At 49.5% G+C, this 14,786-nt stretch overlaps 1 pseudogene; it reads left to right on the forward strand.

Moving 5' to 3' along the window:
- Positions 1-1,845: 1,845 nt before the first annotated feature.
- On the forward strand, positions 1,846-13,173 carry LOC131096357 (serine/threonine-protein kinase PAK 3-like; annotated as a pseudogene).
- Positions 13,174-14,786: the final 1,613 nt, after the last annotated feature.

Consider the following 14,786-nt stretch of genomic DNA (forward strand, 5'->3'; position numbering starts at 1 on the left):
GAAACACATCACTTTCAGGTTAATGACTCTCGTGTCTTTTGGCTGCCCAGGGAATCAGTGTGTGTTGTGTTTGGGAATTGAGCAGGAAATCAATGCCCTTGCATTCCAGCTGGTGCTCAGAGATTAGAGGAGCTGGGAGGGGCTGGGCTGCATTTCGGATTCCAGCCACTTTAGCACCATCAGTGTGGTCGAGTCCAAGAGAAGAATTGCCCGAGCACAGATGCACAAAGAGTGCAGTTCCCAGTGCAATGCTCTGGGTGTGGTTGCATTCCGTAAGGACCCACATGCTCCAGATTCCCCAAGAGTGTGGGTTACTGAAGCAACAGGAGAGCAAGTTCAGGATGGCTGCTGATTGGGGCACTGCTACCGAGTGCTGATGTGTGTAGCGACAGAAAGGACAGTATTGATTCAGGGTGACCCCCACGTGGCGAATAATGTGCTTTAACTCTATGATTTAGAAGGTTAAACAAATGCTTTCTTAAGCTATGTTATATTACACTAGTACTATATTAAAACTATACTATTGAGATACTATACTAAAAAGCTACTAAAGAAAAACTCGTGATTGTCTCCAGACAGTCACAACACAGATTTTATCTAATTAGCTAATCAAGCTAAACAACTACCACTAAAATCCAATTAACAAATCACTTTCAGTAAACAATCACTATAACACATTCTACATGTACTAAACAACAAGAACAGCCAGTAGAGATAATTGTTTTCTCTTCTTCTCTAAGTTTCTCACTTACCTTCCCTTAAAAAAATCCTAGGAGAGAGAGATGAACTATATCTCTCCGTATTCAAAGAATGTAAATGCCACAGCACAGTAAAGAGAGATTAAAAAAGTGAGATCTGTCTGTCTATCTGTCTATCGAATCTTCCTGGCTCAGCTCCAAACCAGTGGAAGATGCAAAACTCGCCTAAAGGCATCCCTTCAGGAGAGGAGTAGAGACAAGTTCCATTGACTGATCCTGAGCAGGCAGAGATGTTTCCCCCTCCAGAGATGGTTGTTTTTTCCCCTCATGTTTTCCTCCTCCAGCCTCTTGTGCCCTGAAGCCTTCTTTTTATCCTTTAAATTTTTGCATGTCCTAAGGGAGTGGAACTATCCCATGCTGTAGCTGGGGTCTGGTGACTTTGCTCGTACATGACACATGGTTTGCATTACATGACACATGGTTTCCTTCACTGGCATCCCCAGGGCTGTGTAAGTGCATTCGTTAATGGGGCCTTATGAGAAACTCTGTTACTGTTGCTCAGAATTCTCCGTTGACAAAAGAGGGAAAAGAAACACCTTGGTCCTCCTCCATATACTGAGGTGGCCATAGGGGTTCTCTGACTTCCATCAGAGATCTTTGCATGCATCCTTATCTCCTGAATGACCCAGTTTTCTAACAAGAGTGTGGATGTCAGGAAGTCGCAAATGTGGTGCAGGCCTGAAGAGAAGGTGAACTCCAGAAGTGTCTCTCACAAGGAGTGAGCTCACCCAGGAAGCCCCTGCAGAGCCAGGATGGAGCTGTGGGACAGGGCAGGGTGTCAGTCACTACTGAAAGACAAACAGGACGTGGCAGAAGCAGAGGGAGGCTCTCACCAGACCCTTGAGAAATGCCACCCCTTCCCTGTCAGCTGCCTGAGAGGCTGCTGGAGCTTCAGTCCCAGATGGCTCCTGATTGTAGGGCCAGGGTCACTTTGGAATCTGTGCCTCCCCTCGGGCAGAGAACGACCCAGGAGAGCAGCAGCACAGTGCTTTGGGAACGTGTGAGCCCAGCAGTCTGTGAGTCTTGGCCCACAAAGGGCGTATGGGAAGTTGAAACCCATCTTCTCTTGCTTTCTGTGCAGGTGCTTCTAGAGAAAGAGCAGGAGCACACTGCCTCATCTGAGCTGCCATGCCAGACTAAGGGAGAGCTGTTCCCTGCCCGAAAGCAGGAAGAGCAGCTCAGGCAGCAGGTGGAAGAGCCACAGGAGAATGGCCAGGTAAGCCTGACTGGCCAGGGGACAGAGGGAAGGGCAGGAAGAGGGGCACAAACCAGAGCTCTTGGGACTGAGGAGGCCAGGAGTCCCACAGACACTGGAAGCCCAGAGCCTTGGAATCTGCAGAGATCAGCACCAGGACAGGAGGGTTACAGTGGAAGCAGAGCTGAGTGGAAAAGCAGAAAGAAGGGGCTGAATAAATGTGATTTTGAGGCTAAAAGAGGGAAAAGCTGAGCTTGATGGCAGCTCTCAGTCACTTGCTCTGCTTTTGTGTGCACAGAACATCAAGGCAGAGCCACAAGCAGAGCTGCCTGAAGCTCCGAGTGCCACCATGGCAGTGAAGAGGAGGAATGAAGACATCCAAGAGGAGAAGAATCTCCCTATGCAGAGGGGCAATCAACAAAAACAGGTGAATGAAGGAATGGCAGCCACTCCACTCATGAAAGAGAGTCCTTTCCATTGTTGTTTACAGAAAATTGACGAATAGATGGAGGCACAGCTGCAAGAAACTGAGACTAGGATAAAGGCAAGGAAGAAGAGGCTAGATGAAAAAATTAAAATCATCAAAGAGAAAATGAATCACCTCCTTCAGGAGCAAAAGGCTCTAGAAAAGCGAGTGAAATAGCACTAGGCACTGCAGTCACCCAAGGGGTGGTTTCTGCCTGCCCTGCCTTTCCAGTGCAGAGCAGCAGCAGGGGGTGGGTGATGCCTCTGAGTGCCATCCTGATGAGGCCTCTGTCAGAGCTGCTCTCAAGGACACTTCCTGCTCTGCTGGATCTCAGATGATGCTCTAGACAGTGGCATTACTCCTCTGGCCATTTAGCCAGCAGTCACCCGAATGAACTCCTGCTGGCTTCTTCCAGGTGACCTTGTTTCTTGAGGTGTTTTTGCAGGTGAACATGGTCACTCACATAGATTTGGAATATGAGCTACAAGCTGTCTGTATCCCTTGCAAATCTGCTCCTGTACTTTACTTTCTTCCCAGTTGATGACTCCTGGCTGACGGGCACAAGCTGTAGTCTCTGACTGCTTTGTTCTGTTTGACTTGAGGTGGAAGTGTCGCCATCCTACCTGGCAGCCTGCAGAGAGTTCCAGCAAATGACGGGCAACCAAGAGCCCCGAGGCTGGCATGAGGCCCAGGAACTGACCCATCCAGAGATGCTGCAGGATAAGCACGTCCCGAGGAAGGTGCAGAAAAAGAGAATTTCATGGCAGGAGGTAGAACATTAGAATGAGGAGCTGCAAATGTATCTGCAGACCTAGGAGGGGGAAAGGAGTCTTTGGGAGAAGTGGAGCGGTCATTGCTGCAGTCATCCTTTAGAACAAGAAACTGGCTATGAACTCGAGTAAAACCAGCCTTTGGTTTTGACCATTTGGTTTCACAAGTGGACATCCAAAGCAATCCAGTTGAAGAGCTCTGCATGTGGCTGACAGCAGCTTCCTAAGGGCTTGCATTTCAAATGGCAATCTCTCTTGCATTTCAGGGCAATCTCTGCCAGACCTTCCTGACATAAACTCATTTCTTGTCTCAGATCTACACCGACTCTGACACTGAAGCTGCTGCAGAAGCAGCAGTGCCATCCCAAAGAGCCTTTGCTCTCCAGCTGAAGAAGTGGAGCCTGAGCCCTTGGTTCACCTCCCGTGCTGACCCAGCTGCTGCTCAGCAACAGGAGATGGCGGGTGACTCCCTGGAGCAGCAGAGTACGTCTGGTATCTTTCTTATCTGAGGGACAGTGACTTGTGTGCACGTGTCAGCACAGCTGTACCAAAGGGTTCTGCTCAGTTTAGTGTCACAGAAGTGCTGGCATTGCTCCGAGGCAGCAAGAGAGAGCTCTGGGTGTTCCTGCTGCCTCTGAGGGCAGCTTAGACTGGCTGGAGTTTGCCTGGGCTTCCCTTCTCTCTCCCGAAGGCAGAAGCAGGGATTGTTCCTGGATCAGCAGAAGGCTGTGACTGCTTGAGTCCCAGCCACTGGCAGAAGCCCTGCTGAGACCAGTCTCTAGGAGAACACATCAAGCCCTTTGTGATTCTGCAGCACAACCCAATGAATCTGCTTCTTGCCCTTAACAGCTGCCAGTGCTGACTCTCAGATAAGATCTGGTAGGGTTGAGAAGAGAGCCCAGTGGATTCTGTGTCTACCATCACCTGTTGGGACAAAAAGGGCACTGATCTGTGCCTGGGTGTGGCTGATCTCAAAGCCCATCCTGTTTGTCCTGAATGGGGGCAACAGCTTGTCCGGGGCTCAGGCTCACTCTGGCTTCTTCCCATCAGTGCCTGTCAGTGCTCATGCTTGGGCTTTGCCAGCCTTGTCGTGGTCGCTGCCCTGCCCCTGAGGGCTGGTGGGACTGCAGAGGCTGGAGTCTTCCTTAGCTGGCAGGGTCCCGCTGCTGCCCAGCTGCTGCAGCACGGAGCTGCCTGAGGCAGCAGACCCTTCTCTGGGCCGGCTTCTGCCTCGCACGGCCTGGACTCACCAGAGGGTCAGCATCTCCTCTGGGCAGCTCTCTGTGTCACAGGGACGCCTGGGGAGCACTGCTGTCCTCTGTGCCCGTGCCCGCCGTGCCGGGTTGGGAAGATGGGGACGTGTGCGGTGCAGAGAGGGCGAGTGCAATGGGAGCGACTGAGCCGCGCTGTCAGGGTGAAGAGAAGCGGCGTGGTTCTTCACGCGGGGCACGGGCAAGGGCGTCTTTGAGCTCAGCCTGCTCATAAAGGGTGAGGGTCCTGATGCTGAAAGCCCTGTGGGGATTGGTTCTAGCATGAGCTGCTCTGGTTTACAAACACAGAGGCATTCTTCTGGCAAACTGCTGCAAGGTGGAAAAGATGGTAACACTTGGCAATATTCCTCCTGTTCTGGACTTGACATCTGTTCAGAGGAATTGATTCTACATGTCCAGGTGCATTTAATCTTAGCAAGTAGGAAACCTTTTCTAAATCTCACAGTGTTTATTCCCAAGAAAACAAAGGCACTGTTAGTTCCAGCTCTCCTTAATGTTTCTAGATGACAAACTTACTTGCCTAGGTAGGTATTCTCTTCTGGTCTCAGTCTCCTCTGAATGTATCTCCCTGTGCTTCCCTGTGTGCCTGCTGTCAAGATTTCTCTCACTTCAAAGGATGCTGGAAATCAGTCTCTGTGCCAGCCACTTGTGCTGTGGGCCTGCTGTTCTTTTCTTGGTGTTCCAGTTGCTGTTCCTATTGTTGTTAGCCAGCTGTCCACCAAGGGAGGCTCAGAGCTCCAGACAGTGGGGCTGCCTTTTGTATCTCCTAGAAGGTGGGATCTCTGCTTTAAAGTGAACATCTTGCATTTTGTTTCCCTCAGGGAGAATGGTGAAGATGGAAAGTCCTATTCTAAAATACATTGAACTGGAAAATATTGGCAGTGGGTGAGTCCAAGCAATGTTAATGGTACAAAACTATGCATCAGGTGTTTTGCTGGTGGAATAGGTATCAAGCGTGAAGTCGGACAAACTGTAAATGTGTTCAGGCACTGGGCTTAGATTGTCAGTGCTGATCAGAATTTCTAGGTGTGCTCAGAAGGCATTGTCAAAGACATCTTCATGCTTCCAGTGTCCTGCAGGCATTTACAGCAGAGATCTCCTGTGTGGGCTGACTTTCACTGCAAGATCTAAATGGCTTCTCCTTTCTCTGCTTCTGTTTTTTTTCTAGGAGTTTTGGAGACGTTTACAGAGCGCTCGACACTGCCACAGGAGGAGAGGTAAATGTCAACAGCCCCTGCAGACTCTGCTGCACTCGAGGGCTTTCCCCTCTGGTGTGAGCTGTGGCTGGAGCTTTGGGCAGAGCTGTGCTGAGAAGGCACAAGAAGCACAGACTGTTGCCAGCCCACAAAACACATTTGGGACTTTGTCCTCCTCAGCTGCCAGAAGGAAGGCACGGAGGGCAGCGGCTCCTTTCACAGAAGGACGCGCTCACTCGCTCTCCATTGCTAAAACAAAGGTGGTGCCTGTGAGCACCTCACTGCTCTTTGGGGCTACAGCTTCAGAGTCCTGAATTCTCATTTCTGGCTGCCAGCAAATCCATCTGAAAGTTACTGGCAGATCCTTAGCCACCTGCAGTGCTGCACTTGGGAACTGCACATAGGGAGAGATCTGCAAGGCGTCCCTGAAAGCCCTAAGCCCTGCCCATATCACAAGATGTATCCACAGAGTATTAAGACATGGATTCCTTCTTCTGAATCCCAAACCAAGCAGCAGAGAGTGTGGTCAGAGGTTTGTGGATGATAACTGAGACACCGCTGTTACCAAGTGGTCAAGGCAAAATGTCAGTGCCCCCACGTGTCCTGTAACTGGCTCCCAAGGGAGCAGAGAAATGGGCTGTTGGAATGACAGTTCCTAATTACTGCAGAGCCTAATCACAAGGCAGTTTGGCACAGCTCAGCTGTGTCATTGCAAAATCACTCGCTCCACGTGCCTTGTGGTCTCGTGCCACCAACCTCTCAAATTACTGATTTTCAACGTCATTTTAGGTGGCCATCAAGAAAATACAGCTTCAAGGACTGAGGAAGGAGGAACTAAAAGTCAACAAACTCATGGTCATGAAGGTGAATAGAAATCCCAACCTGGTCAACTGTTTAGACAGGTGAGTTGTGCTTTTGTCCCATGAATGTTTGTTTACATATTGCAAACATGCAAGGTAAAATCCCACTTTGGTCACTGGCAGAAAATAGAGCTGTAATTATTGGCTAATTATTATTGCTCTTTTCATCTCCAGTGGATGGGAAGAGATTACATTTTGTCTGCATGAGTCTTCGCTGGCACATGGTATTTGAAAATTGTTCAAAAACCCGGATGATTTGTGTCTTACTAAATCAATGATCTCTATATTCACAGCCACCACTTCATTTTAGAGCTTGATTTTTTTCAAGTGTCTTCCTATGTCCAGGTAAACTAGCAAGGATTTCCCTTGGATTGTTGCCACTGGTTTTCATTGCTATGCATGCCAGGAAGGCTAGGTGCTTTTTTCCAGAAACACCATGCATGACAGGTTTTTTATCTGGGCTGTTTCTAAACTGCACATTTTGCTTACTGCCCATCTAAGACATCTCCTTTTTTGCAGCTGTGCCTTTCTCCTTGAGACTGCACAGATGGCAAACAATGCACAGCCAAGAGGGAATGTCTATTCCTTTTTTTTGTCTTTGTCTCAAAGGGACCTGAAAAGAAGAATCAACCCTTCTTTTCCAAACAGCAACCTAGCCATGAACATTCATCTCCATGCCCTTGTTTCCTTCTTTCAGCTACCTTCTGGGTGAGGAACTGTCCCTGGTTATGGAGTACATGGATGGAGGCACTCTGAGCAATGTCATCAGCCAGACCTACCTGTCGGAAGATGAGATGGCAGCCATCAGTCGGGAGGTCAGCAATCCCATCTGTGTTTCCAGGGCTTGGGCAGGATTGTCTGGGAAACGGGGGCTCAGAGCTGGAGTGATTTCCCGTGCCAAGCTTTGTTTCTGTGTTGCTGCTATTCTATGGGCAAGTAAAAGCATCTCAAGTGAAAGGCCTGCAAGTGCCCCTTCACTCCCTGTACTCAGTGCCAGTACTCTTATCTCCTGCTGTAGTATTCTCGCTCTGTCTCTTGTATTTGTATTTGTATTTTTATTTGCTGTTCTCTACCTTGCCTCTCTAAACATTTGCCTGGAGTCTGTCTTCACTGCATTCCTTGCCAGTAAAAGCAAAGGAGCTGGTGGCAGGATATGAAATGACCAGCAAAGAAAAAAGACTCATTTCTCACAGTCCTCAGCTGAAAAGGATAGAAGTGCAGCCAAAATGCTCTTTGCTTCCGGGAGGTGACTGGTGTGATACATCCAAGCCTGTGCTGAGGCCAGCAAGAAAATCTTTTCCATGCAGCCTCCCACCCAAAATTGATCCACTAAACACCAAAGGGAGGGACTTTTCCTTTCAAAACCCCTCCTTTGTCCTCTGCATGGAAAAAGCACGTCCACTGCAGCAGGAGTCGTCCTGGCTGGTTTGCAGGGGACAGCCTACAACAGCAGGTGCTGTTGCTCTTTCAAAAGCTGACATGCCTTTCCTCAGAAAGGTCCTGCTCTGCAAGTGTTGGAGCAGCAAGCTCTTCCTCTCAGTGGCCATTACTGTTCTGCCATTACTCCCCATTCCCCTGGAGAGTGAATCTTTTAGATTCTTTGTTTCCTTTCTTGTGTGATGAAATCACATCACTCATTTTTGCCCTCCTCTTTCTGTTTTCTCTCTCAGTGCCTGCAAGGACTGGATTTTCTTCATTCAAACCACATCATCCACCAAGATGTGAAGAGTAGCAACATCCTTCTCAGAACTGACGGTTCTGTCAAGCTGGGTCAGTATATTCTTGGTCAGGTGCAGCATTCCAGGGATGTGGTTGTGGGGCTGCTTGGAGTGACTGCCAGCTCCCCAGAAATGGTGCTGGTGGCAGTGCAGGGACCCCTGCTGCGAGCTGAGGGCACAGTTGGAATGGGCGCAGAGGTATAAGGAGCCACAAGCAGTCAAGAGTGGCCTTGCTCTGTGTGTGTCCCTTCCAGACAGAGGGAGCTACAATCTAAAGCTTCAGGGGAATGAAGTCCACTGCTGTGAGGAGCGTTAAGAAACCTGGGATTTTTTGGAAGTGGCCAATTCCATACTCCCTTGGCTAAAGCCCCAAGGAAATCGAGCATGGACCGTTCTCCAGGAGATCCAACAGCACATTGTTAGCCTGAGAGTGGGGAATTCTTTTGCTTGGTTTCCTAACTGGAGCTGGCTTTCATGGTTTGTTGTTTTCTCCACAGCTGACTTTGGCCTCTTTGCTCAGCTCAGCCCTGAGCAGGGCAGACGGAGCTCCGTGGCCGGCGCTGCTGGGTGGCTGGCACCTGAAGTGGTGACAGGTCAACCATGTGGCCCCAAAATGGACATATGGTCTTTGGGAATCGTGGGCATCGAAATGGTGGAACAAGAAGTTCCTTCCTGGAATGCAACTCCTGTCTTGGTAAGGTGCAAATACTCACTGATCCCACTGTCTTTCTCACCTGTCCCATGTTCTGTGTGCCATTGGACAAAATCCCATTGCCATCTGCTGGCACCACTTCCACCAAGGTCTCCTTCTAAAAATGCCCCTGCAACACATCAGCATCTGCTGTAGCTTTGGTTGTATCAGAAAGGGGAGTGGCAGTTCAGAAACCTAACCAGTTCAGAAACCTGCCATTTTGGCCTCCAGCCATGCCTGACATTTCCCACTTGTTTTTTGAACAATGTTGGAACTCTGTTTCTGAAGGACAAGAATTTTTCAGTGGACAGGGTAGACATGTGATAAATATCCTGAGAAATAGAGGTTAGACCTTTCCAGTTTCAATTTCATAGAAAACATAGGAAAAAAGGAAAAAGAAAAGTAAACAAAAAAGGAAAAGAGAAAAAAACCTACTACGAAAGCAATGCCCAAGCATTTCCGCTTGCTTTTTCATTTTTTAAACGCAGCTCTTCTCTTACATTCTGTAGCATCTTTTCCAAATCCTGTGGTTGTTGAAACTTTCAGGCTTTCAAGTCATCTGTACATTGTTCAGTCATGTGTGTGGGTGGCCTGGATAAGTGTAGGATGTGTTTTTCTCCGACTGCAGTTAGAATTGTTTGCCAAACCCTTGGCTGTTTCTTGGTACTTTAACAAGTTGATGAGCTTGCAGGCAGGTGCCTGGGCAGGGATCCACCGTGGGCAGTTGACACCAGTGCTGTGTTTCTTTACCACAGGAGCAGGGCCATCCCTGGCCTGCACAGTTCTAATGACAGGGAGGGCTCCAGCTCCCCACCATGGCCAGTGGCTGAGCTCAGCTGAGAGTCAGGATAAAACCCTCTTTGTCACCTCTGGTGATGTGGGAAAAGGACAGGAAGCTGCATCAATTATTTGTACACAAGGGGAGTGCATTGCCATTTCTGGCTTTGAAATTCTCTTTTGGGTTAAAGAGGATAATAGCAAAGTCTCTTTGGTCGCCATCTATTTCAGCGCCATGAGCACAGAGTTATCATGACAGTGGTGGGCATTTTTATGGAGACTCCAAGGCCTCTTGCCATTGTTATTTTTGTCTATTTGAGATGGATTCTGCAAGTTGAGGTTTGAATAGCTCCAAGTCAGTGTCTTATGTTTCTAAATACCATCTTGCAAAAGCAGAATGAGCTCTCTCCCTCTGACTTGTCAGCGTGTTAGAGCTTGGTTCCACATGAACCACACTGGATAATGATCAGCTGATGTCTTGCCAATCTACACTGTAATTCCTTGGCCTGAGGAGTATCAGAAAGACCTGCTGAGCTCCATGGACACTGTCAGCTGCATGGAAGTGAGCATCCTTGGCCTTGCTGAAGAAACTGGAGCTCAGCTTAGGTTAGATGCTCTTGAGCAGGAGAAAGGCTGGAATCGTCAGGTGTTTCCAGAGGCCTGCGTGCCCAGAGGGACTGAGTTCTGGGGAGCAGCTGGATGTTTCTGCACATCATGGAAAGGGATTGCCAGACAGCTCAAGCCTCACCACAGGCAAACACTCCTCAGCTCTTCTCAGGCAACATTTGCTTTGGGTTTCAAGTTGTTCCCACTTATCTGGCTGCGAAGATGCCCCTCAAACCACAAGGCAAGCCTCTCAGAAGTGGTGTTACATTTCCAGAAATGAAGAAAAGAAGCCCAAACACAAGAAAGTTGCTAAGGCGCTGGTTTTTAGAGAGGAACTTAAACCCCTGTGCAGTTTCTTCTCACTGGGAAACGTGCCTGAAACCTGGGCATGAGGGTGTAAAGGCCACAGAGTCTCTTCTGCTTCTTGTGCAGTGCTGCTGAAACACTCAGTGACCGTGTTTCTCTCCTAGCCCAAGCCACATTCTGCCCGTCACCAAGCCAGAGCCTGGTGATGTGGAGAGCCTGCCAGAACCCCCCATTTGTTTCCTGGCACTTTCTGGGATGGGCCTACCATTCATGCATTGACTTGAGTAGCCAACTGAGCAGAGGGTGATCATAGGGATGGAACCTCTCCTTCTGATTTGACCATGAAAAGTTTTTCTTTTCCATGTAAGGAAAGCAGAAATTTTCAGACTGCTGAGAGACAGAGCTGCAGGTGGCTCCTGTGTGTCCAAGCAGGCGTTTTCATGCCAGTACATTTGTGCATGGATCTTAATGTGTCTGTGTTGAAGATGAGATTCCAAAGATTTTATTTCCTTACTTGAGGAATACCCGGTGGATTTCCTTTCTTTCCTTCCAATTCCCATTCTTTTCAAGAACAAAGCAAAAAGATTGATTCGTTTTGTTTTATGGCAGCTGTGCTTAAGGGACAAGAAGCACTGCAGAGATACTTTTCATATACTAACCCTTGGATAGAGTAGAGTTAGTATAGCAAAGTCCTTCTTCCAAAAAGCCTCTCAAGCTGGTATGAATCCTCAGGGAAGGAAAAGTGCTTGTGCTGATGTAGTTCCCACTAACTAGGTCAGTCAATGAAATCAGCTACCAAGGCAAGATCTGTGGGATGTTGGAGAGTCTGTGGTTGCATTGGGGTTTGTGGTTTTGGTTGGTAAAGAAAAGTCATCTCTGGGTCTCTGCCAGGGCAGAAACTGCCACTGCAGAGTGGAGCTTAATCAATGGGATCTGGGAGAGCAGTGGCAGATGGGAAAGAAGCAGGTGGAGCCTGGTGTCTCCTTTTTCCCCAGCCCCAACTCCTGATAGCCACAGGAGGAAGACAAAAGCTGAAGCAGCCCAAGCTATTTTCATCTTGCCTGCGTGCCTTCCTGAGCTGCTGCCTGCAGAGAGACGAGGCGCGGCGCTGGTCTGCCAAGGAGCTCCTGCAGGTAAAATGTGAAGGGGCTGCAGGTGAAACAGGCTCTGAGGGATGGGCTCCTCCTCCACTCAAGCCCAAGGCATCAGATGAGCCCCCTTCCTCCTCACCTCCACTCTTGCTGCTCTTCAAATGAAAATGGTGAGGAATCCTAGACTGGGCTGGGCTGGCAGGGTCCTGTAAAGATCCTCTGGTGCAAGTGTCCTGCAATGAGCAAGGACTTATTTAAAGACATCAAGTTTCTCAGAGCCCTTTGCCACCGGAGCTGGAATGGTTGCAGGGATGGGGCTCCTACAAGCTCTTGGGGCAAGCTGTGCCAGGGTCACACCATGCTCGGAGTAAACAAGTTCTGATTAGATCCTATTTGTGTTAAAAAATATTCACCCCCATCCTATTGTAACTCGCCCTGTTAAAAAAGATGTCGCCCACTTTCTTCAAAGCCACTCTGAAGTCTTGGAAAGTGGCAATAAAGTCTCCCTGGGGCCTGTTCTTCACAAAACTGAATAACTCCAGTTCCCTCTGCATTTCCTGAGTCAGAGAGGTCCTCTGGCTGTTTCTGTCACCTTCTTTTGTAATTTGGTGGGGTGTTCAGTTTTATCTAAAGACAAAAGAATTGAAGTAGAGCAATGCAGGGTTCAGAGACATGAAATGGTGGTGGAGGAGCCCAAGGAAGCCAGTCCCAGCCTAGGGGTCAGAGATTTGGCTGTGGGCAGGAGGGGCTGTGGGGGGCTCACTGTGAGCCTCTGAGGGGCCCTGGTTTGTGCCCCCCAGCCCACCCTCAGAGGTTTCTGCCACGCAAACAGGGACAGCTGGGAGGGACTTGTCCCAGCCCCATCTGCTGCCTGGCACGCTCAAGCAGACGGGAACTGTGCCAGGGTTCCTGCCAGGTTGTGTGGCAGAGAGGGAACTGCAGGGCCCAGTGCCACTGGGCTGGCCCTGCTGGGAAGGAAGGTGCCATCCAGCACACGAGGGGCAGGGCATGGAAAGGCAGACACTGCTTTCTGTCCCTGTGGGAATCAGCACAGTGCCTGTCTTTCAAAGAGAGGGACCAATGAGAGGCTTTGGAGTTTCCTGAAAAGAAGAAACTCCAAGGACAGAAAGCACCATTTCTAGAGCACTGGCAGGGCAAAAATCTCAGCAAGTTGAGGACACCTGGATAAATGGATGAGTGGGATTCTGGGCCAGGTTTGCCTGTGATGGCAAAGTCCTGCACATAAAGTTGGAGGTGTAGATGGTCCCATTGGTCCTCTTCCTGCATCCTTCTAGGAGCCAGAGGAATCCTTTGAAGCACTGAGCTTGGAAAGTCATGGTCCATTGTTTTTTGTTGATTTGTTTTTTTTCCCTTTGGGCAGCATCCATTTGTAACATTTGCTGAGCATGCGTCCAGCCTGGTGCCGCTGATTGTTTCAGTGAAGAAGAGGAGGGAGACAAGAACGTGACAATCACATCAGGACCATTTATTCCTCAATCAGTTTAGACTAGGATTGTAGGTTAGGATTAGGATTAGGATTAGGATTAGGATTAGGATTAGGATTAGGATTAGGATTAGGATTAGGGTTCAGGTTAGGGTTAGGGTTAGGGTTAGGGTTAGGGTTAGGGTTAGGGTTAGGGTTAGAGTTAGAGTTAGAGTAGGATTGTCTAATAGGACTGCAGAGTAGGATTGGAAATGAATAAAGTTTCTAAAACCACACCTCACCTTGAAGATTCCCTTCCTTCTCACTCTGCGAATAAGCTCAAAAATTCCTTCTGAATTGTCTGTTGTTTCTTAAAGGTGACACAGTGTCTTTGGCATGGTGTGAAAGTGGGGAAGGATGTTCTTCATTCATACTCTCCAGACCACACTGCCTTTGGAATATGGCCCACTGGTCTGTTTTTTGCCAGCTTTAGTACTTCTGTTTGAGGCAGAAGGGGCAATGGCATTTGAAGGCAAAACCAAAAGAAGAATGAGGCAGCCCAAACACCCTGTGCAGATGCAGGCCTTCAGCTGTGACTGGAGAGCATTGGGGCTCCTGCCACTTAGATTTGGATCCCTAAATGCAATCATCTCTTTGGCTGGAGGAAAGCCTTGCTCAAGTGAGAAAGCAGAAAGATCAGAAAGGGTGCTCGGGAAGGTCTCCTGTGGCGCAGAGCTCTCAGCGCCTGTGAGGTGAGAGCGGGCCCGGCCTTGCCCGGGCTGGAGCCCCAGCAGAGCCCCGGCAGAGGCCGGAGCAGCCTGAGCCCCAGCAGAGGCAGGCTGGAAGGAGGCCCTTGGAGCTGCAAGAGGCAGCAGCCGGGCCCTGGGTGCCTCTTCCTGGGAGCGGGCGAATCCTCCGCCCTCAGAGCCCAGGTGGCAGCTGGCTGCTGCCGAGGGGAAGCACAGCCGTGCTGGGCACAGCCCAGCCTGGAGGCCATGGCCGTCTGGAGTGTGCCCAGGAGCAGAGAAAGGCCAAGGGCAGCCGCGGGCCACTGGGCTGGCTGAGGATTCCTCCTCTTCTGCCGGCTGCCCTGCAACTCCTGGCAAAGGCCAGCAGTGTGTGCAGCACTCTGGGCACCGGGGCAGGGAGCCGGGCTGCTCGGCAGGCTGGAGCACAGGGCAGCTCCCTCAGGCCCGGCATTTGAGCCAGGGGAAGCGAGGCCAGCGTGAGGCAGGGATAGCTTGGCAGGGCCCATGTCGTAGGAAGGGGACCAGGACACCAGGTGGTTCATCACAGGTCCAATTTATTAAAGAAAGTATTGTTATGTTTGCCCAATTATCCCATCACAAAAAGGCCAAACAGTATTAAAAGTAGTAACAATTTTAATTAAATAGTTTAGAAAATATATAAACAAGGGATAATTTGGTTCAAATAATAGCGCATAAGCAAAAACAACCGCGGGGTACGGAGGGCAGGGTTCAATGACCCTTGCCACTTCACGTACAAGCTTGCCAAGTGAAAGTCACCCCTTATATGCCATGTCTCAATGCCATCTCCTCCTATTTTCGGTTCGTCACTTTTCTGTCTCTGCCTTCATTACCACCCTTATCACGCATGCGCCACCACTCGGTTTGGTGGTCGCAAAGTCTTTGGGGGTC

The sequence above is a fragment of the Melospiza georgiana genome, unplaced genomic scaffold (genome assembly GCF_028018845.1).
Source record: "Melospiza georgiana isolate bMelGeo1 unplaced genomic scaffold, bMelGeo1.pri scaffold_29, whole genome shotgun sequence".
NCBI classification, from domain to species: Eukaryota; Metazoa; Chordata; class Aves; order Passeriformes; family Passerellidae; genus Melospiza; species Melospiza georgiana.